Genomic DNA, 24,902 nt, shown 5'->3' on the forward strand with positions numbered 1-24,902 from the left:
AATGAGCCTGTTGTGTATATTTTTGTGCTAGAGTACTGGGATTCTGGGAATAAGGTGAGTGCCTATCTCCAAATAATTCTGCAACCCAATTCTGCATAGAGTTTATTGATTTTTTAAAAAGGAACATTCAAATGAATTAATGTGGCTTTAGTTCTTAAAAAAGAAATTGTTGCCACCTGGCAAACCACTTCTCTGGTCCAGGAAGAGACACTGTCAAAATTTTGAAAAATTGAAATCTCCATAACCTTTTGGAGATTTTATGATCTTTGGAAAGGTATTGTTTAGAAGTCATAACCTTTTGAAAAATGATGCCAAAACCTTTTGGGAAAATGGCATTCATTCAAGGCAATTCGGGTTCTCAGCTGTTAAACTGATGTACCTAGGTATGTCCCTGAACTGTAAGGGACAAAGATATGCCATTGCACAAAACACATATATAGCAGAGATTCAGAAGTGTTTTTCCAGTTGTCGAAAAACATCTACTCTCCTTTAAAACATATTTGCCTTTAAATCATGCTATCAAGAGACAAAATTACTTATTTAAAAGTAACATAGTTTACTCACAAACTTCATATATTCAGCATACAGGTACTTTGCTTATCAATCCAATTACAAATAGCTTTGAAGTAGTTTCTCTGTGTAAGTAACATAGGGCATCATTCTTAGAATCAGCATTCCAAAGTACAAAGCATCTCTCTGTTCTGAGAGTCTAATAGAGTCTCTGTCTAGTCTGAAAGTAAAATTAGCTCCTAAACTCTACTGTTCCTACTGAAGTCTCTAAGCATACTGTTCCTGCTGAAGTCTGAAACAAACTTTTCCTACTGAAGTCTAAAACATACATCTGTTCCTGCTGTCTTCTTAAAAGCATACAATTGCTATGAAGTCTAAAGCCAAACTGTTTCTAAAATGGAGTCTGAGTCCTGAACAAGCCCAGTTCTGATCATATGGATTGCAACCCCCCCCCCCCCCCCACACACACACACAAAAGAGTTAAGGAAAACCGCACACCAATACACATATTCAATACAGCAAGCAATCTCAATTATATGCATTGCAAATAATTCGTGGAGGCTTGATAAGGTTGCTATTTCTAACACAAAAAGATCCAGAAACATGAGCTACACCTTGAATAGAAGAAAGACTCAAAAGTGGTAATGTTGAGATGGAGACGGGCAAAATTTGGTGAAATTATTTGGACTACAGTTTCCTGGGATTAAATTGGGCCATTGGCTCTATGCTTGTAGTAGAAATGTCCTCCATGTCTCCTAGAGGTCATTTCGGAGCTTTGATGGTCACAAAAACAACTACACTATTGTATTTGGAGTCCCCCAGCTGATCACTGAATACAATGGCATAGCAAAATTTGTAGCTTTGTTGTGTATGAAGCAAGATATTTTTCTCTAACAATCTGTCTTGTGTAGTATAGTGAAAAGCAAGATTTTATTACAGTATGCTCTGAACTGTCTGTGTAATCTAAAATGTATTTGAACTGGTTGTGGTTATTCAGTGGAGAAACAAAGGGACTTTGTATATGGTAGGCAAAAATACCCTCATTCGTGCCCATATTTCAAAACAGCACAAATTTTTGCTACTCAGAAGAACACTACAAACATGCTATAGAGACAGGATGTGATTACTTCTGGGATAGAAACTCTTAGACTAATCAAAACAACTATGACAATGGATCAAAAAAGACAGCACATGCAAGTAAGGTAAAAAGGCATCTCTTCTCAGCGCAGTTTGTAGCCAAATACATCAAGGCTATGGAACACTTTGTGTTCTCTGTATTTCCATATAGGTTGCATTCCATTATACTTGATTATTAGCCATGCTGGGTGGCAATTGATGTGAGTTGTAACAAAAAACATCTGGAGTGCCAAATGCTTCCCCATCCCTCATATGGATAAAAGCAGTTCTTGTTCTTGGCCCTCTTGCATTTTAGCAAGACGATTAAAGAAGGTTATGTTAGTTGCTTAGTGGCTGCAATTTAAAAAAACACACACACAATTGTTTATGAAGATGTGGATTAGAAGTAGTACTGTGTGCTCCTTCCTTCAACTGCTGTTTATGAACAATTCATCTCAAAAAATGTAGTAGTAGTTGGATAGAGTTAAGTATTTTGGCTTGGCTTCCAATTTGAACTGGGTGGGCAGCTCTTTCTTATTTATGTATTTATTTGCTCTATTTGTATCCTTTCTCTACCCTGAAAGGGACTCAAAGTGGCTTTACAAATGGCAACTATTCAATGCCTTTGGACAACAAATAGTTAGAATACACTTAAGTTAAAAAATTCAAATTAAATGCACATCAAAACATATAAAACATTGCATTCACTATTAAAATCATGCCATCCTCAATCATAAACCGGGGCTGTTCCAAAGATCAATTACACATATTTTGAGACTATTACTGCACTGTAGATTAATCTCCAAAGGTTTGCCCTAGAATCCAGAGCTTTGATTCATTCTCTATCACCCCACCTTTTTCACCTGTTTTTAAAACATCCCAATTTCTCCTCTTCTTCCTTTCTGGCTGCAAACTGAGGGCCCTTCCACACAGGCATATAACCCAGGATATCAAGGCAGAAAATCCCACAATATCTGCTTTGAACTGGGTTATCCGCACTGCCATATATTCCAGTTCAAAACAGATAATACGGGGTTTTTTTCAGCTGTGTAGAAGGGGCCTAGGTTCAAAATGCAGCAATAATTTCAGTTTAAATGACTGAGCAGAGGGAGAGGAGAAAGCGGAATCTTGCACTTCCTATTATACTCAGGCAAAAGTCAACTACTACAAGCTCTCCTACCTTGTGTGTCCTTCCACACTAACAACACAATGTAACAAAATTTGGAAAAAAAATGTTTCTGGTTAGAAAGTTATTTCCTGTTTCATTGTTCTTACTTTGAAAGATACTTCTTTGAAATTAGCTGTTATACTCCAGAAACTTCATTTTTGTAGCTGGCAGAAACTCTGTTGAATTGTTGGAGACTCTATAAGATAATCATTGAAAAACCGTAGGCAAATGTGCTGCAGGATGTTCTGCAAAAACAAAGTTTTGCAGTTTAATACATATTTTTCATGTTTTTATGATAGAACCAATTAGGAAATGACATTTCTAACCCAGAAACAAAAATCAATTTATAGTATAATATCCACTACACTCTAACTTTACTTGGCTACACAAATCCTCGTTTCCATCAGGTAAATGTTGGTAGATATGTTTTGTCATATGACATCATGAACAAAAACGCTGTTACAAGGTGACTATATATACTGCAATATTTTTTTGTAGACTCCACTGGTTTTAGTTCCAGGAGTCCTCTATATCAATATCCGTGAGTGCTAAAGTCCCATTATGGACAAATGGCATAGTATAATGGTATCCCTTATATAATATAAATCAAAGTTTCTTTTTGGTGGGGGTTTTTTGGGGGGGTGGGGGAGGTGGGACAGTTTCAAAACCTGGATGGTGGGATCCATGGGTATGGAATCTGGGAGTATAGCGATGACCAGCTGTATTTGGATAGAGAATATTTGGGAGTTATTGCCATCCTAAAATTATCAGATCCTGTCTGATCTTGGAAGTTAAACAAAGTCAGCCCAGGTTAGCACTTGGAGGGGAAACTACCAAGGAATAAAAGGTGCTATAAGGCTATATTTTCGAAGATGGAACTGTCAAAACGACCTCCAAAGAACACCCTTTGAAAATCATGGGGTCGCCATAAATTGAGAGTTGACTTGAAGGCACACACACAATAGTCATCAGCTTAGTTTTGGATTAATGAAATAGATATCAAGCAGAAGACCTGTGTATATGGGGCAGGTTATATGGGAGAAGGCGATTAAGGACAGGCATCTTGAAGGCACATATATACACACCGCCCCCCCTCCCAGAAATGTTACTGAGCTTGGAGAAAAGTTAGAATCATAGAATTATAGAGTTGGAAGAGACCACATGGGCCATCTAGTGCAGCCCCTGCCATGCAGGAAAAGCACAATCAAAGTACCTCTGACAAATGGCCATCCAGCCTCTGTTTAAAAGCCTCAAAGGAAGGAGCTTCCACCACACTCTGAGGCAAGAGTTCCAGTGCTACTCTAGAAGCTAAGATGGGCAGTAACAGGCATGTAGCCGAAATTGTCATGGTGGTCTGCGAAAAGGCCTTACTGGTACATTATTTAAACTGTTATGTTTATTCATATAATGATCTGATCACCATGCTCAATATATCTCATATGCATGGGGGTATTAGGGTAACGATACAAAAGGTTTGCTAGGATAGACCCTCTTTCACTCAGACTCAGCCCCCCCCCCCCCCCGCCTCGGAATCAAAATCCTGGAACACCTCAGCAAGCGAGAGTCCAAAAGTGGCAGGCTCAAACCCAGAAACTCAATCAATGGCTGATACCAAATGAGAGACTCTCCTGAGCACACAAAAAACTGGGCGACTTGGAAGGCACTGAACAGACTGCGCTCTGGCACCATGAGATGCAGTGCCAACCTTCAGAAATGGGGCTACAAAGTGGAATCCACGGCATGCGAGTGTGGAGAAGAGCAAACCACAGACCACCTACTGCAATGCAACCTGAGCCCTGCTTCATGCACAATGGAGGGCCTTCTTATAGCAACACTGGAGGCACTCCAAGTGGCCAGCTACTGGTCAAAGGACATTTAATAGAATACCAAGTCTGCAAACATTGTGTTTTGTTTGTTTGTTTGTTTTTAATGCAATACAACTGTTTTGGTTTGCTTGTGACACGTTAAAGAAATAAATATTATTATTTTAGCCCTCTGACAAAGCAACAAACTACAAATCTCAGGTTCCTAGAGCACTGAGCCATGGCAGTGAAAGTGGGGTCAAACTGGATTAATTCTACAGTGCAGATGCACCCTGTGATTCACAGCATTGATTGCTAACCCTGCAACTTTGGACATTTTTCTCCAAAGGGATCTCATTTAGTACAATGGGGCTGGCTCCCATGTTAGCATGCAGGAGATCACGGGTTTCACTGGCTAGGCATCACCTTGCAGTCTGTTACAAACAATGTGCCAACAATGTGATGTGGCGGCAAAAAAAGCCAATGGGATTTTGGCCTGCATCAATAGGAGCACAGAGTCTAGATCTAGGGAAGTAATGCTACCCCTCTATTCCGCTTTGGTTAGACCACATCTGGAATATTGTGTCCAGTTCTGGGCACCACAATTCAAGAGAGATATTGACAAGCTGGAATGTGTCCAGAGGAGGGCGACTAAAATGATCGAGGGTCTGGAGAACAAGCCCTATGAGGAGCGGCTTAAGGAGCTGGGCATGTTCAGCCTAAAGAAGAGAAGGCTGAGAGGAGATATGATAGCCATGTATAAATATGTGAGAGGAAACCACAGGGATGAGGGAGCAAGCTTGTTTTCTGTTGCCCTGGAGGCTTGGATGTAGAACAATGGCTTCAACCTACAGGAAAGGAGATTCCACCTGAACATGAGGAAGAACTTCCTAACTGTGAGAGCTGTTCAACAGTCGAATTTTCTGCCCCAGACTGTGGTGGAGGCTGCTTCTTTGGAGGCTTTTAAGCAGAGGTTGTATGGTCATCTGTTGGGGGTGCTTTGAATGCAATAATCCTGCTTCTTGGCAGGAGGTTAAACTAGATGGCCCACGAGGTTTCTTCCAACTCTAGGATTCTATGAAGGAGCTTCCACCACACTCTGAGGAGAGACTTCCACTGCTGAGCAGTTCTTCGTTAGGAGCGGCTTAAGGAGCTGGGCATGTTTAGCCTGAAGAAGAGAAGGATGAGAGGAGATATGATAGTCATGTATAAATATGTGAGAGGAAGCCACAGGGAGGAGGGAGCAAGCTTGTTTACTGCTTCCATGGAGATTAGGACAAGGAACAATGGCTTCAAACTACAAGAGAGGAGATTCCATCTGAACATGAGGAAGAACTTCCTGATTGTGAGAGCTGTTCAGCAGTGGAACTCTCTGCCCCGGAGTGTGGTGGAGGCTCCTTCTTTGGAAGCTTTTAAACAGGGGCTGGATGGCCATCTGTCAGGGGTGATTTGAATGCAATATTCCTGCTTCTTGGCAGGGGGTTGGACTGGATGGCCCATGAGGTCTCTTCCAACTCTTTGATTCTATGATTCTATAAAGTCTTGCAAGGTTTTTAGCCCTCTGACAAAGCAACAATCTACAAATCCTAGGTATCTAGAGCTCTGAGCCATGGCAGTGAAAATGAAGTCAAACTGGATTAATTCTATAGTGAAGATGCACCCTATGATTCATAGCATTGATTGCTAACTGTGCAACTCTAGACATTTTTCTCCAAAGGGACCCCATTTATTTATTTATTTATTTACTTCATTTGTATACCGCTCTTCTCAGCCCTTAGGCGACTCAGAGCGGTTAACAGCAATAGTTTCAGTATACAATCATTGGGCTTTTAAAAGCAATAACCTAACAAATTAGTTAAACAGTAAACAACAATACAACAATACATCAATATAACAAATTCATCAGGTCTCATCAATAGAATCAGAATCCAGTCTCGTTATCCAGTATTCCATGTTCCGTTAATCAATCAATTACACTGCTTAGTCAAATGCCTGTTCAAACAGCCAGGTCTTCACTTTTCTCTGGAATGTCAGTAAGGAGGGGGCCGATCTGATATCTGCAGGAAGGGCGTTCCACAGCCGAGGGGCCACCACTGAGAAGGCCCTGTCTCTCATCCCTGCCAGGCGTGCTTGTGAAGCTGGTGGGACCAAGAGCAGGGCCTCCCCAGATGATCTTAATGTCCTAACTGGTTCATAGGAGGAGATGCGTTTGGACAGGTAGATCGAGCCAGAACCGTTTAGGGCTTTAAAGGCCAAAGCCAGCACTTTGAATTGTGCCCGGTAGCAAATTGGCAGCAAGTGTAGCTGGTGCAACAGAGGAGTTGTATGCTCCCTGAGTGCTGCTCCTGTTAGCATCCTGGCTGCCGATTGTTGGACCATTTGAAGCTTCCGAGCAGTCTTCAGAGGCAACCCCACATAGAGAGCGTTGCAGTAGTCTATACGGGATGTGACTAGAGCATGGACTACTGTGGCCAAGTCAGACTTCCCAAGGTACGGGCGCAGCTGGCGCACAAGTTTTAACTGTGCAAATGCTCCCCTGGTCACCGCTGAGACCTGGGGTTCCAGGCTCAGCGATGAGTCCAGGGTCACTCCCAAGCTGCGAACCTGCGTCTTCAGGGGGAGTGTAACCCTTTCCAACACAGGCTGTAACCCTATGCCCTATTCGGCCTTGCGACTGACCAGGAGTGCCTCTGTCTTGTCTGGATTCAAATTCAATTTGTTTGCCCACATCCAGACCGTTACAGCGGCCAAGCACCGGTTCAGGACCTGAACAGCCTCCTTAGTAGCAGGTGGGAAGGAGTGACAGAGTTGGACATCATCCGCGTACAGATGACATCGTACCCCAAAATTCTGGATGATCTCTCCCAGCGGCTTCATGTAGATGTTAAACAACATGGGAGACAATACTGAGCCCCATTTAGTACATGTAGTGCAATGGGGCTGGCTCCCATGTTAGCATGCAGGAGATCACGGGTTTCAGGGGCTAGGCACCACCTTGCAGTCTGTTGCAAACAGATACCAGGGCGAGTGGAGGCGATGTGCCTCGGGCAGGTCTCCAAAGGCAACTTCTGGCATCCTGGGGATGCTCAGGAAGGACCCAAGAGCCGGTCCTCCAAGAGGCAGGGTGGCAATGGCGAGTCAAGCGCCGAGAAGAAGCAAATCGGATTAATTCCAGAAGACCAGCGAGAGGGAGAGACCCAAGCGGGCTTTTCTCTTTCTATTTTTTTTTCCTTTCCTCTCGGCTTAGTTTCGCAGCTGCTTCCTGGTTCCGGTTTGCAGCCTCAACAACAGCCGTTACTGCAGGGATTGCAAAAGGGAGAGAGACCCAAGCAGAGCGGGATCCGCAGCTCAGCACAGGTAGGCGCAAGGAAGGCGGGCAGACCCCCGACCCTTTTGCAGTGTGGGTTTGGGGAGGGCATCTCTGCCCCTTGCAATAGAAAAGGGACAAAAAGGATGGGTTGCTTGCAGGTCTCCCCCCACCGGCTTGGCAGAAAGGGGAAGGCAAAGAGGAGCTGTCATCTTCTATTTTTAATGGGGCCAATGTGCCAACCTGTCAAGAGATCTGGAGGAGTGGAAAGCAAGGAATGGGGAGGATAGGTATGGGGGGAGGGAAGGATTTCACTCCCAATGAACAGATCTATTATATGATCAAGATAAATGCATTTCTTCCTCTTCTCCCACTGCCTAAGGGGAGCCTAATAAAGGAATCGAATTATGTTATTTTGTTATTTTGATTATGTTATATTATGTTATTTTGATTATGTTATTTTGATTATGTTATTTTATTTATTTATGTATTTACGACATCCCAAAGGGGACTCAGAGTGGCTTACAATACACACACACACACACACACACACACACAATATATTATATTATTAGCATAGTACAATATCAGTATTAATTATTACTCTATTGTATTGTCGAAGGCTTTCATGGCCAGAATCACTGGGTTGTTATAGGTTTTTTGGGCTATATGGCCATGTTCTAGAGGCATTCTCTCCTGAAGTTTCGCCTGCATCTATGCCAAGCATCCTCAGAGGTAGTGAGGCCTGTTGGAACTAGGTAAATGGGTTTATATATCTGTGGAAAGACCAGGGTGGGACAAAGAACTCTTCTCTGCTGGAGCTAGGTGTGAATGTTTCAACTGACCACCTTGATTAGCATTTGATGGCCTGGCAGTGCCTGGAGCAATCTTTTGTTGAGAGGTGATTAGCTGTCCCTGATTGTTTTCCTTCTGCTGTTTTGCTGTTTTAATTTTAGAGTTTTTTAATACTGGTAGCCAGATTTTGTTCATTTTCATGGCCATATAGCCCGAAAAACCTATTACTATATTGTACTATACCATTATATTGTAATATTATTAGTAATATTACTTGTATTGTAAATATATAATTACAATATCATATTATTAGTATTATATTGCATTGCATTATAATATTATAAATATTATATGTATATACAATATAGTATGTTATATTATATTGTATTGTATTGTATTGTATTGTATTGTATTGTATTATATTATTAGCATTGCACAGGAGACAAGGTGGAACTGTCCCCTGGTCCACCCTCTCTACACTCCAGAGTGGCAGTTGGTGCTGGAGGGAGGGCTCCCCAACTGATGACATATGCAGGAGAGAAGAATGAACTGTCCCCTGTGATTTTATGTTATATTATTAACATAGCACAGGAGACAAGGTAGAACCGTCCCCTGCCCCCCCCCCCTTCATTCTGCCCCAGAGTGGCAGTGGGTGCCGGGGGGAGGGGTCCCCAGCTGATGACATATGCAGGATACAAGATGGAACTGCCCCCTATGATTTTATGTTATTTTGATTAGGTTATATTATGTCATTTTGATCCCACCCAAAATTGATGCATGGACATAAGGCCCACTGTCTGCAGCAGATCTGGGGATGATGAGATGCCTGGCTTATTTGGGAGGCGTCATGTCCATAGCAATTGGGGATATCATCTATCAGGGATTGTAGGCCCATGGGGAGAGTTTGCATCATTTTCAACATATATAGGGGAAACAAGATTGATTTTTGACTTCTGGGAAAGAGAAGAGAAATGACTAGGTCGTGGATGTTGACCGAATGTACACTGCATCAAAGAAGTATCCGAAGGGTTGGGAGATTTTGATGAGTGGCCAAGAGGGAGAGAGAGGGAAGGGTCACTGGAAGGATTTTGCCACACTGTGAAATGGGAGAGCTTGAAGTTTTGACGTAGAGGCGGCTTGGCACAGGGGGACGGTCGCCCTGTTGCACAGAAAGGGAATCTGGGTTATGGGTGAGTGTTGACTGAAGAGTAGGTTGTGTCCTGTTTCAGAGCATTCGCAGAAAAGTGGTTTGTCCTTTGCAGTGGGATTAAAAACACCCGAGGAGGGAGGGAGGGAGGGGTCAAGGTGGCTTCTTGCAGGAAAATTGAGAGCTTGGTATTTATTTATCGTGTCAGAAGCCAGTTGAGGGTACAGTTAAACTGCATTTAACAACATAAGTTAAAAAAAAAAAACTTGGCATTATGCTAAATGTCCTTTGACCTGAAGCTGGCCACTTGGAGTGCCTCTGGTTTTGCTATGGGAAAGTCCTCTCTTGTGCATGTGGTAGGTGGTCTGTGGTTTGCTCTTCTCCACATTTGCATGTCATGAACTCCACTTTGTAGCCCCATTATCTCTGCATCTTGTGGTGCCAGAGCACAGTCTGATCAGGTCGTCCACTCTTCTGTGTGTCCAGGAGGGAGTTTCTAATCTGGTTTCAGACACTGATTGAGGTGCTGGGTTTTAGCCTGCTACTTTTGGACTCTTGCTTGCTGAGGTGTTCCTGCGAGTATCTCTGTAGATCTTAGGAAGCTGTTTCTTGATTTAAGGCATTAGCATGCTGGCTGATATCCAAACAAAGGATGGGTGGGCTGATGATGATGATGAGAGTTCAGCAGTGGAACTCTCTGCCCCGGAGTGTGGTGGAGGCTCCTTCTTTGGAAGCTTTTAAGCAGAGGCTGGATGGCCATTTGTCAGGGGTGATTTGAATGCAATATTCCTGCTTCTTGGCAGGGGGTTGGACTGGATGGCCCATGAGGTCTCTTCCAACTCTTTGATTCTATGATTCTATGATTCTATGATTCTAATTATTATTATTATTATTATTATTATTATTATTTATAATCCACCATCATCTCCCCAAAGGGGACTCAGGGCGGCTAACATGAGGCCAATCCCAAAAATAATACAGCATAATTAGACGCAAAACAACAGAAAAATTACATCACAACAGAATACATGAAATAACAACATAAAATAAGATGTCAATGCCTTGGTCCTTGCATTGCTGGCTGCTACTTCCTGGCAGATGTCAGGTAATGCAATACCAGCTAAACAGTGCAATTTCTCCAGTGGTGTGGGCCGTAGACATCCTGTGATAATGTGGCATATTTCATTAAGAGCCACATCCCCTGTTTTAACGTGGTGAGATGTTTTCCATACTGGGCACGCGTATTCAGCAACAGAGTTACAAAGCGCAAGGGCAGATGTCTTCACTGTGTCTGATTGTGATCCCCAGGTTGTCCCAGTTAGCTTTCATACAATATTATATCTAACACCCACTTTTTACTTGATATTCAAGCAGTGCTTCTTATAAGTCAGAGCACAGTCCAAAGTGACTCCCAGATATTTTGGTATATACTCCCAGGTAGACTTGGGTTCAAATACATCCCAAGTTGGTTAAGATATAGAGAATGGAAAAACTCTGTATTTGCGCACTTTTATTTTATCAGGGACAGGAAGGGAACATTTTCCAGTCAGAAAAGAATGGCCAACAAACCAGTTTTTGAAATGAATTTGCACAGGGATTACTGAAGGAGTGGCTTGCAGATTCATGTTCAAGAGTGCCACGTGCAACAAAAATGACTTATATGTGTGAATGAGCTATTGGAGAGTGAATGCCACAGATAGAACTTTGATTCTGCTATCTCTGTGTTTTGAGTGGAATTCATTCGTATATGGAAAACACGTGGAGTCCATACATTTGTGAACTTACTTTGGATGACCTGAAACTATATCTATGGGAAGAGAATACATTTCAGTGGTCATTAGATGATATACACATTGTTACTCTGAGCTTCTATAAAGGCCCAATGCTCCAGTTGTCAAGTAATCGACATGCATGTGTGAATCTGCTCTTATTCCACTTTGTGGCCCTGAAACAACATTCTTTGCTGGCAATGTTTGAGGGAAACTTTGGAAAGAGATTCCTACCTTCCCTCCCTGTACTTGATAGGAATTCTTCTTATCAAGTAGCACATGCATTTGTTTTTCTTTCCCCTTAACAGCAACATTCTTGTTTAGGTTTCAAGCAAGGCATTCCACTATTATCCAAACCCACATCTGCTCCCTCTTCTTTACAACTCTTAGTCTACATTTTGTTGCTGTAAAGCATCCAAGATATTTTTCCACGTCAGGAGCAACTTGAGAAACTGCAAGTCGCTTCTGGTGTGAGAGAATTGGCCATCTGCAAGGACGTTGCCTAGGGGACACCCTGATGTTTTGCCATCCTGTGGGAGGCTTCTCTCACGTCCGTGCGTAAGAAGCTGGAGCTGACAGATGGGAGCTCACCCTGCTCCCAAGATTCGAACCGCCAACCTTTTAATCAGCAGTCCTGCCAGCACAAGGGTTTAACCCATTGCACCACTGGGGGCTCCTAAGCATCCAAGATGTCATTGGGATTTTTCTTTGGTCTCTTTCGCTGAATTTTGGAGGTACTTTCTGCAGAGGAAACCACTTTTGTGTATAGTACATCCCCCGTATCAGTGGTGGATACATACCAAAACCCCTCCTGTATATACCTGAAAGTGTGACTTATAGCAAAGCCTATATTTTGACAATACTTGGTGCAGAAGCCAACTATAAGATCACAATGAGGACATAGAGAAGCCCACAAACACTTTGAAGCGGGGTGGGAATGTTTCTTGAAGTGTGGTTAAGTGAAACAGTAGGTATTGGAACAGTGGATAAGGAGATCATACTGTCCTCCCCGTCTGTAAAAATAAACCAATAGAATTCACGGGACTGCTATTAGTAAGAAACCTAAAGGAATGATACATTATTTCATTATTACTTCTGCAGACTTTGAGAATGTGATCCTTTCAACCAGTATGATATCTTCACCTTATTTTCTAGTAAGTCTGTTTAGTTACAGCCTTGGAGGCACTCACTGTCTGACTGTGCTAGCTGGGATATGATGTGAGGTTAAGAGGACAAAAATCTGGGCAGGTTTTCAAGACCTTCAGGTCATTTCATGAGATGTTCCAAAAAGAAAATAGGAGGAAGGGAGGATAGAAGGAGTGTGGATCTTAAAATGTTTCTTTGCAGCTTAAATCCATTTCATCTAACTATTGTCTCATTCTGGAACCATTCTGTATTGGTTCCATTTATGTGTACAACATCATGCTCTCACTTCAATAAAAAAATTCTTTAAGCCAGTGTTTCTCAACCTGGGAGTCGGGACCTCTGGGGGCTTCAGAGGTGTCACCAAAGACCATCAGCAAACACATATTTCTGATAGTCTTAGGAACCCCTTTGGCAAAGAAGACTGAAGATCTCTCCACATGTCCTTCTCTTCCTTTTTGGTGTGAGTGAACTACAACTCCCAGAATTAATAAACAGACACCTCCCCCAATCCTACCAGTATCAATGTTGGCCATGTAGGTAGTGGGCCAAGTTTGGTGCAGATCTGGGTTGTTGTAGGTTTTTTTGGGCTGTATGGCCATGTTCTAGAGGCATTCTCTCCTGACGTTTCACCTGCATATATGGCAAGCATCCTCAGAGGTAGTGAGGTCTGTTGGAACTAGGAAAAAGGGTCTATATATCTGTGGAATGACCAGGGTGAGACAAAGGACTCTTGTCTGCTGAAGCTAGGTGTGAATGTTTCAACTGACCACCTTGATTAGCATTTGATGGCCTGGCAGTGCCTGGAGCAATCTTTTGTTGAGAGGTGATTAGATGTCTCTAATTGTTTTCCCTCTGTTGTTTTGCTGTTGTAATTTTAGAGTTTTTTTAATACTGGTAGCCAGATTTTGTTCATTTTCATGGTTTCCTCCTTTCTGTTGAAATTGTCCACATAGCTTCTCTGTGTAGTCTAACATGGTGGTTGTTGGTGTGGTCCAGCATTTCTGTGTTCTCAGATAATATGCCCTGTCCAGGTTGGTTCATCAGATGCTCTGCTATGGCTGACTTCTCTGGTTGAAGTAGTCTGCAGTGCCTTTCATGTTCCTTGATTCGTGTTTGGGTGCTATGTTTGGTGGTCCCTATGTAGACTTGTCCACAGCTGCATGGTATACGATGGACTCCTACAGAAGTGAGAGGATCCCTCTTGTCCTTTGCTGATCTGCACAATGGTGCAGATCCATTGTGGGCTGGGTTCAGAGTGCTCTTTGATTGTAGGTTAACTATACATCCCAGAAATGACAATTCCCAAATGTCAAGGTCTGTTTTTCCCAAACTCCACCAGTATTCACATTTGGGAATATTGAATATTCATGCCAACTTTGGTCCCAGTCCATCATTGTTTGAGTCCACAGTGCTCTCTGGATATAGGTGTACTACATCTCCCAAACTCAAAGTCAATGCCCACCAAACCCTTCCCATATTTTTTATTGGTCATGGGAGCTCTGTGTGCCATGTTTGGTTGAGTTCCATCATTGGTGGTGTTCAGAATGCTCTTTCATTGTAGGTTAAGTATAAATTCCAGAAACGACAACTCCGAAATGTCAAGATCTATTTCCCTCAAACTCCACCAGTGTTCACATTTGGGCATATTGAGTATTCATGCTAAGTATGATCCAGATCTATAATTGTCTGAGTCCACAGTGCTCTCTAGATGTAGGTGAACTACAACTCCAAAACTCAAGGTCAATGCCCCCTTCCAATATTTTTTTGTTGGTCACAGGAGCTCTGTGTGCCAAGTTTGGTTCAGTTCCATCATTGGTGGAGTTCAGAATGCCTTTGATTGTAGGTTAACTATAAATCCCAGAAACCACAACTTATTTATTTATTTATTTATTTATTTATGACATTTATATGCCACCTTTCTCACCCCAAAGGGGACTCAGGGCAGCTTACAAGATATATATACATACAATATATGATATCATTAGCATAGTACAATATCAGTATTATATATTACCATATTGTACTATACCATTATAGTGTAGTATTATAACTTCCAAATTACAAAATTAATCCCCCCCCCTCAACCCACCAGTATTCAAATTTGGGGGTATCGAGTGTTTGTGCCAAATTTGGTCCAGTGAATGAAATACATCCAGAATATCAGATATTTACATTATGATTCACAACCGTAGCAAAATTATAGTTATGAAGTATCAATGAAAACAATTTTATGGTTGGGGGTCACTACAACATGAGGAATTGTATTAAGGGGTTGCAGCATTGGGAAGGTTGAGAACCACTGCTTTAGGAGACAATTCCTACTCTCTCAACCTCAGAAACAGGCAATGGAAAACCTCTTATGAGCAAATCTTGCTAAGAAAAGCCTGTAATAGATTTGATTGAGAGTTGCCATCAGTTGGAAACAATTTGAAGACATACAACAACAAGGCTTAGCCTGTTTTTGCACAGTTTAACATTCAGACCCCTTTCTCTTGCTTGCAGCTCTCTTTTGAACCTTTTCCAACACTGTCAAATATCTTTCTTGAGCAGTAGTACTCAGAACTGAATGTGCTATTATTCTAAATGGAGTCTTGCCAGTTACCAAGTACAGCAATTCTATTAACTTCCAAAGGCTTGAAAAATGATGCTTTTGTTGATAGATCTGAAAATGCCACTGGTCATTTTTGTGGCATAGAGTCAAAGACCAGGAACTGGAAACCTCAGGATTGTTGGGTTCCTTTTACAGTTCCAGAGGCAATATGGGATATGCCTGGAATGAAATGCTATGTGTCTCCCTATGGACTTATCTGATGCCTTGAAAACTAACACTGTTCTGTTTGCACTTCTGCTACTAATTTATTTTAGAGCTCCAGAAGTGTCACTTATTTAGTTATGGCAAACGTTGATGGGCATTTTAATGAAGCAGTGTTGTGAATCTGTATTTTATAAATCCAGGAAGTTCCCAAAGAACCATAATTGTAGCCCTCTTCTGTGCAGATATTTATTTATTTGCGACATTTATATGCTGCTCTTCTCACCCCAAAGGGACTCAGAGTGACTTACAAGATACACACACACACACACAATATATATTATGTTATTACCATAGTACAATATTATTTATTTATTTATTTATTTATAACATTTATATGCTGCCCTTCTCACCCTGAAGGGGACTCAGAGCGGCTTACAAGATATACACACACACACACACACACACATATACACACACACACATATATACACATATACAATATATTATGTTATTAGGATAGTACAATATTATTTATTTATTTATGACATTTATATGCCGCACTTCTCACCCTGAAGGGGACTCAGAGCGGCTTACAAGAGATATATATATATATATATATATATATATATATATATATATATATATACACATACATACACACACACACACACACACACACATACACACACATACAATATATTATGTTATTAGGATAGTACAATATTATTTATTTATTTATGACATTTATATGCTGCCCTCCTCACCCTGAAGGGGACTCAGAGCGGCTTAAAAGATATATATATAGATATATATATATACACACACACACACACACATACATACACATACACACATACACACACACACACACATACAATATATTACGTTATTAGCATAGTACAATTTTATTTATTTATTTATTTATAACATTTATATGCCGCTCTTCTCACCCCGAAGGGGACTCAGAGCGGCTTACAAGTAAAAAGTAAATACGATATGCTATATTATTATCATAGCGCAATATTAATATTATATATTACATTGTACTATAACATTATACTGTAATATTATGAGTAATATTACATTTAATATAAAATATAGAATTATAATATCATTTTATTATTAGTAGTAATATATTGTATTACATTATAATATTATCAATATTATATGTATATACAATGTATTATATTATTATATTATAAATTAATTATATAGTGTTAAATTATATAGTATTAAATATTACTATATTGTACTATACCATTATATTGTAATATTATTAGTAATGTTACATTTAATATAAAATATATAATTATAATATCATTTAATTAGTAGTAGTAATATATTGTATTAAATTATATAATATTAAATTATATAGTATTAAATATTGCTATATTGTACTATACCATTATATTGTAATATTATTAGTAATATAAATATTATAATATCATATTATTATTATTAGTAGTAGTATATTTCATTACATTATAATATTATAAATATTGTATTATATACATTATATTATATTATATTATATTATATTATATTATATGGCATATTGACCTATTTTGTTGTTATTGTGTGCCTTACTAATTTTCCAACTATTTAAGTTACTCCCTTCATTTCATTTTGATGCCAACTGGATTTCTGAAGTTCTGGAATGTTGTTTTAATGGGTGATCTAAATACCAAAAAGGCTTCTCATGACTGTTACACAGTAAACTGGGATCTTTTATCAGAGATACATCTTCCAGCAGCTATTAGCTATACAATCTAAAATTGGAACCTACATAGTTGTTGGTTGAATATCACCGACTGCATAGGCAGAGGATACATAACAAGATATGACCTGTCATGCCATGTTTGTGTGCGATTTTAGAGCCTGTATCTCTTCCGTAGTTTGATGTCCACACAGTCGGTCAACATCAAAACTGGAAACGATTGTCGTTTTCATCCAACAAATCTGAAAGAGAATAATTCAGGGAAGAGTAGATTAAATGGGACCACCAATAGGGTGCTAGAACTGGGGTGTCAAAGCAATGTTATGGTTATTCAATTGAGCCTTGTAGTACCTTAGAGTCTAATTTCACCAGGGAGTGAATCCCACAGGCGGGGGCCACCACCGAGAAAGCCCTGTCCCTTGTCCCTGCTAAGCACGTTTGCGACGTTTTTTGGCCACCACATGACATTATTGGCTCATGTTTATCTTGTTGTCCACAAGGACTCCAAGTTAAACTCCTTAGAAGCTTTTAAACAGAATCAGAAGATCTTAAACTCCGAGGTGGGACATAGAAGGAGATATGTTTGGACAGGTATGGACAGGTACGCTGGGCCAGAACTGTATAGAAGCATTCTCTCCTGATGTTTCACCTGCAATCTATGGCCGGTATCCTCAGAGGTCACAACCTCTGAGGATGCCTGCAATAGATGCAGGCGAAACGTCAGGAGAGAATGCTTCTAGAACATGGCCATATAGCCCAAAAAACCTACAACAACCCATTATCTGCTAGTCCAACGTACTGTACCTCGCAGGGCTTTTGCATGAGTAATGTGAATGAAAATAAAGCTTGTGTACTGTCTATAGTTTCTTACAGGAAATATGGAATATAACTTAGAAGGCAACGGAAATAAGAAAGCCTTTGAGCTGATCTTTCATGTCAGTTCTTACGTTCTGTTTCAAAAACATGTCACTTTGTTGTATCTACGGCACAACTGTGTGCACGGGGTTCTTTTTTTCTTTTAATGAAAAGCTGCTGTTTAATAAGCCGAAATCTATTTTTAACACCCGAGGCAGGTGACTGGCTCTGAGTGCTTGGAACTGACAGATGGTAGGCAGCTTGGAAGCCTTTGAAAGAGGCTGTCCTTTGAACAGGGCTTTCCCATTGCAGGTGCTTCGTTCTCTTTCTGTACTATCTTGTCGTCAATGTGCAGAATCCAAAAATACCAAGTGTAAGCAGACACTCAGATTGAAAAACCTTCCAGTGAACGAAACAACCGTTTTCTCTTTTTCCAGCGTTTCAAAATGAATGCCAAAGTGTTACTAGGGTGTATATGACGAAGGCTTGGGGAAACCCCAAAGGTGGCAAAAGTAAACAAGAAATCTTGGCGTGGGGCAATCCTAATGTTAGGGGAATTCCCCTTCTCACAAAAAGCCCCAGTTTAATGCGGATTGAATGTGGTCTTTGGTAGCACAACATTGACCGATTGGTGGGAGACTTTGGCCGGGGAAGGAAAATGCAGTGGTTATCCTGAAAAGCAACTTCTCCAGGAAAACGTGTCACACTTTTAATCACTCTGATCAAAAAATGCCTTTGTGTATATGTAAGGAAGGTTAAGGCTACAATACAATTCAGTGGGAGGTTATCATCATGTGCCTGCCTCTCTATAATGAGTGGAGATTACAGAAAAGGAGATACTGCTGTGCACTCTTGCAGTCCTAATTTATTTCTCAACAGGGCTGAGGCAAGCAAGCGGGTGCGCCTCGTATCGTCCAACATTTTGCAGATAAAAACTGTGACATGTATATGGTCCAGCAACATAGCAGAAGTTATTGCCTTAACATAGTAAAGGTTTCCCCTGACATTAAGTCTAGTCATGTCCGACTCTGGAGGGTGGTGCTCATCTCCATTTCTAGGCCGAAGAGCCGGCGTTGTCCGTAAACACCTCCTAGGTCATGTGGCCAGCATGACTGCATGGAGCAGTGCTATTTTAAAGGCATTCAAAGTGAAAAAGTAGTTTGCACTCAATGAGCAGGAGAAAATGGAGAAGTTAGAATCTTCCTTGTAGACTCTGGCAAAAACAAACCACTGCCGCCTTTTCTAGCTTTTACATTCTTCATTAATATTTTTGCTATTTTGACCATACTTTACCACATGTGTCCCAATTTTCATCTGTAAAATGTTGGAGGATATGGATTCTGAGATATTCAAAGGCTAAGTCCTGTGGAGTCAGTTCAAAACTGACTTTACAAAGTAACTTTGAAGATAGTTTCCTTAGATCAGCCTATGTAATAACTGGAGTGCAACTCTGGAGATCAGGGGTTGAATCCCTGATTTTCTATTTAAATGCATTGGGTGTCCTTGGACAAGTAAGTAATGCTCTCCCAGCTTTAGAGGAAGGCAATGGCAACCCATCTCTGAACAAAGACAACCCTGGGCTTTACAGTTGCCATAAGTTGGAAAGGAAAGTACACAAAAACAAATATTTTAGAATACATCCAAATGTAGAGGCATGTATGAGCAACCGTAGATAAGATCTGTTAAGTCCCCTTTGGGGGAAATAAAGTGGAGTATAAATATAATAAAAAGGTCAAGGTCAAGGTTTCCCTTGATATTAAGTCTAGTCGTGTCCGACTCTAGGGGGTGGTGCTCATCTCCATTTCTAAGCTAAACAACCAGCATTGCCCGTAGACATCTCCTAGGTCATGTGGCCAGCATGACTGCATGGAGCATCGTTACCTTCTCGCATAAGCGGTTCCTATTGATCCACTCACATTTGCATATTTTCGAAATGCTAGGTTGGCAGATTTGAACCACCAACCTTTTGGTCAGCAAGTTCAGCAGCTCAGTGGTTTAACCTGCTGCGCCACCAGGGGTCCACATTTTGATATAATCATGGGTCAATGCCTTAATATGCAACTAGATAACCCCCACCTTAGAAAAGATTAATTATCAGAAGTACTTGTCATCTTTATTTTTAAAAAGCTCTTTTCATCCACTTTTGTTGCTGCAATTATATTGTTTGAGGTTTTAATTATATACTGTATCTAGGCATTTTATAGGTAAGATGTGAATTTTTTGTGTGTGAGACCAATGGCTTCTCTGACTGAGCATTTTAAAAGCCCTTTCCTAAACTACAAACCCCAGAATTATGCAGCCACTGGATATCAGATGGGCTGGATTCTTTTCACCTACTTTTTCAGCTCTAGTGTGATAGGGGAAACAGATCAGGGAGCAAAGCCAGGACAAACTCCAACCATTTCCCACCTCAATGCAACTACGACCAGATGTGCTCTCTTTATTATACCTAATGGTAGTGCTATCTAAATGGTTGATCTGAGCTAAAGTAGAGACAGGAAAATCAGTCAGAAAATTAATGTGCTTACTTAATCATCCTTAAGCTAAAAAATCCAATTCAATTACATTTGCGTTGGAAGGAAGAAAATTAATTATTGTGGTTTTTAACTGCAATTTATGTCTAATGCTTGCACTAAAAAACCTTGCTAGAACAAAGCTGGAAAATGCCATCCATGATTTCACTTTCAGTCCCCCATTTGTTTTGCTCTTCAGAGAAAAGGACACAGCTTTATAATATTTAAAAATTCATTTTTTGTCCACTCAACCCAAACTCCTTTGCTTTTCAATTCTTCTTCTCATATAATTACATTTCCTTGCTCTTCTTTAGCCTACTGTTCCCACATGGACCTTAATCCTGATGGAATTACTGGTGGTTAACTGCTTTGAACCTAGTGACCCGAAAATTGTAATTCCCATCCTCTCAGGGCTGACACAAGGCAAGAAATAGTTCTGGAGGAAAATGAAATAAATTTTGTAAAGAATCAGAAAATAAATTTTAATCTGTTGACTTTATCGTACTGTCTCTAATTTGTTGTCAAAGGCTTTAATGGCCGAATCACTGGGGTGCGGTGAGTTTTCCAGGCTGTATTGCCATGTTTCAGAAGCATTCTCTCCTGTGAGGTCTGTTAGACACTAGGCAAGTGAGGTCTATATATCTGTGGAATGTCCAGGGCAGGAGAAAGAACTCTTGTTCAATTGGCCACCATGAATAGCATTTAATGGCCTTGCAGCTTCAAAGCTTGGCTGGTTGCTGACTGGGGGATCCTTTGTTGGGAGGTGTTAGCTGGTCCTGATTGATTCTTGTCTGGAATTCATACGTTGTTTGAGTGTTCCTCTTTGTTTACTGTCCTGATTTTAGAGTTTTTTAAATACTGGTAGCCAGATTTTGTTCATTTACATCAGTGTTTCTCAACCTGAGGGTCAGGATCCCTGAGGGGGTCGTGAGGGGGTGTCAAAGGAGTCGCCAAAGACCATCAGAAAACATAGTATTTTCTGGTGGTCATTGGGATTCTGTGTGGGAAGTTTGACCCAATTCTATTGTTGGTCGAGTTCAGAATGCTCTGTGATTGTCGGTGAACTATAAATCCCAACAACTACAACTCCCAAATGTCAAGGTCTATTTTCCCCAGACTCTACCAGTGTTCACACTTGGGCATACTGAGTATTCGTGCCAAGTTTGGTCCAGATCCATCATTGCATGAATCCACAGTGCTCCTCTGGATATAGGTGAACTACAACTCCCAAACTCAAGGTCAATGCCCACAAAACCTTCCAGTGTTTTCTGTTGGTCGTGGGAGTTCTTTATGCCAAGTTCGGTTTAAATCCATCACTGGTGGAGTTCAGAATGCTTTTTGATTATAGGTGAACTATAAATCCCAGCAACTACAACTCCCAAATGACAAAATCACCCACCCCCACCCCACTAGCATTCACATTTGGGCATATTGGCTATTAGTCCAGTGAATGAAAATATATCCTGCATATCAGATATTTACATTACGATTTATAACAGTACTAAATTGACAGGTATCAAGTAGCAACGAAAACAATATTATGGTTGGGGGTCACCACAACATATGGAACTGCATTAAGGGGTCACGGCATTCACAAGGTTGAGAACCACTGATTTACATGGTTTCCTCCTTTCTGTTGAAATTGTCCACATGCTTGCGGATTTCAATGGCTTCTCTAATTTGATTAATAAATAGGAAGGGGTGTCTCTTCCAAGGTGGCATAAGCATCAGTGAGCTCTGTGTTTTGCCCATGACAGCTTCAGAACTGGGCTTGTGAAGATGAAAATGGTACTAAGTATTTTAGTAGTAATGGTTTCTAAATACTTTATTCCAAAGCAAGGCATGATCTGTTTTTGATGTTAAAATATGCTAAATAAATAAAACAAGAAGAAGACCATATTACAAAATAAACTTTGCTCCAAAAATAATAAATTATGTTGTTTTTTAAAACTTGCAAATTACATTGTAGTGAATGCCTAGGAATAGAGAAAATTTGTTCAACCTGGCATGGGAAATATAAGGAAGGTTGGGGCCAGGTGGGCTGCTTGGGAGTCGTATTCCACATTCCATATTTGGTAAGAGTGACTAGCAATGATTGGAAAGATACTTTGGGTCTACAACTTCCCAAATCCTGTGGCCAGTTATGCTACCCAAGAGATTATGGGAATTGTAGTTCAAAAATGGTTTGTTCAAATGCTTGAATCCAAATAGAATAATCAGGGTGGAACCTTCCACCCTGATTATTTATAATCCACCAAGGACACCTATGCCAAATTGGATGAAACCTCTTATAGTATAATAGAATGATAGAGTTGAAAGAGACCTTATGGGCCATCCAGTCCAACTCCCTGCCAAGAAGCAGGAAAATCTCATTCAAAGCACCCCCCACAGATGGCCATCCAGCCTCTGCTTAAAAGCCTCCAAAGAAGGAGCCTCCACCACACTCCAGCTCTCACAATTAGGAAGTTCTTTCTAATTTTCAGGTGGAATCTCCTTTCTTATAGTTTGAAGCCATTTTTCCGTGTCCTAGTCTCCAGGGCAGCAGAAAACAAGCCTTTCCCTCTCTTTCCATGAGGTCTCCATGACCTGCAGACAGACCTGCAGAAGCCTATTCCTCTTTTTAGATATTTTTATTCTTTTTACAGCCTGTAGATATGTGCTGATTCATACCAGCAGATGTACGAACCAAGTCTGCAGTGGCAGACCTCTTGCAAGGCAATAAAGACTAACCTTCCTTTGATAAAATGTATCTATTTCTCTCCTTTGTAGTATGTCTGCAACCTCCTGCCCGTATTATATTTTATTCCTTGCCCCATCCTTTCCTATATGTCTATACCTATGTGTCAAAATATATTAACAAGTTATGATTCTCGCCAGAGACAGTCCTCCTGCCCATATTATATTTTATTCCCTGCCCCATCTTTTCCTATATGTCTATACCGGTATGTGTCAAAATATGATTCACTCCAGAGACAGTCTTAGGCAGGGCCGTAGCCAGAAATTTTTTTGGGGGAGGGTTGAAAATTGGGGGGGGGGGGGTGAAAATTTCGGGGAGGAGGATTGAAACCTGCCTCTTAGCTCACGCTGAAGCAAAGAGCACAGCAGGGGCAGAGCAGCCTTCAATAGCCTGCAGCTCCGCCCCTGTCAACCACCTCCACCAAGTCTGGCCTCCTTAATGAGGGCTTTCAAATCTAACTCCCCCCCCCCCCCAACTTGGTTGCTTCGCTTCATCGGCTATTGCTGCAAGTAATGACAGTGTGAATAAATTGTCGATATTTGCTTGAGATAGTGCTTGCAGTTCTGGAAGAACTCTTAATTTTTTGCATCTCATAGACTTAGCATGGGGATTTGGTTAACCAGTGAAAATTCATGAGCAAACCAGGTTTATTTTTTTAGCCTGAAAAATTTGGGGGTGGGTGGGTTTGAACCCCTAACCCCCCCCCCCCCTCGCTACAGGCCTGGTCCTAGGGTTATCACCTCCCCCTTAACCCACAGAGGAATTTCCAAGACGTTTCAAGTAGGACTAATCCTTAGACAAAGATGACCACCAGGAACTCATCATTATAATATGCTGATCCATATCTGCACATGTGCACATGAGCTAGGCACCAGCCAGAAAAAGGAACAATTTTTCAACCCCATCTATGAAATATGACTAACTTGATTCACTTCGACTGCCTTATATCCCTTACCTTCCTTCCCTATCTCTTTTATGAAATATTTTGATGTAGTATAAAAGCTGCATTGACTTGTCCACCTCTGCCTGACCTGAGCCAGATGTGGCTGTCTCCAGGAATGTCAAACTGTGCCTCAGGCAAAGGGCACAGTTTGAGCAGGAAACGCCTGGCCATTGTGTACTTAGAGTATCGATTAATGAGTTTCCTGATCCCGATTTGGGACTGCCCCAGGTGTGAACCAACTATCAGATGAGCAGAACTCAAAACAAAGGGACACTGATTGCTTGGATGAATCAATAGACATTTTAGGGACTCTTCCTTTATTCCGCCGTGCCTGGGACCGGACCCAGAGATCATCACCTTTTGTCCTCTGAATCCTGGACTCATCTCCATAATCCCATTATTGTGACACATGGCTAACCATTGTCCTGGGATCCAAAACTTAAATATGGACTGGCCTTCCTGGGAAACTCCTTCTGCCCAGGGAGACACCTTCGAATTGGGCAGCCCCAGGCATCTCCTCCTGGCAAGGAAGGCATTCCTGGCCACATCACCAGAGGTTCTACCAATCAGGAGGCAAGCAAGTGTAGTCTCTCCTCCTGGCCAATCAAGAGTGGAGGGGTGT

General features: G+C 41.1%; 1 protein-coding gene across 2 annotated transcripts in view; it reads left to right on the plus strand.

Annotated features, from left to right (window-relative positions):
• The first annotated feature begins 7,610 nt into the window (after positions 1-7,610).
• OSBPL7 (oxysterol binding protein like 7) overlaps positions 7,611-24,902 on the plus strand; it is a 57,433-nt gene continuing 40,141 nt past the window's right edge. For both annotated transcript variants that reach the window (XM_060780902.2, XM_060780903.2), the window contains exon 1: positions 7,611-7,953. The gene's annotated coding sequence lies outside the window, so the exon portion shown is untranslated. The remainder of the gene's footprint in view (positions 7,954-24,902) is intronic.

The sequence above is a fragment of the Anolis sagrei genome, chromosome 6 (genome assembly GCF_037176765.1).
Source record: "Anolis sagrei isolate rAnoSag1 chromosome 6, rAnoSag1.mat, whole genome shotgun sequence".
Classification (NCBI taxonomy): Eukaryota; Metazoa; Chordata; class Lepidosauria; order Squamata; family Dactyloidae; genus Anolis; species Anolis sagrei.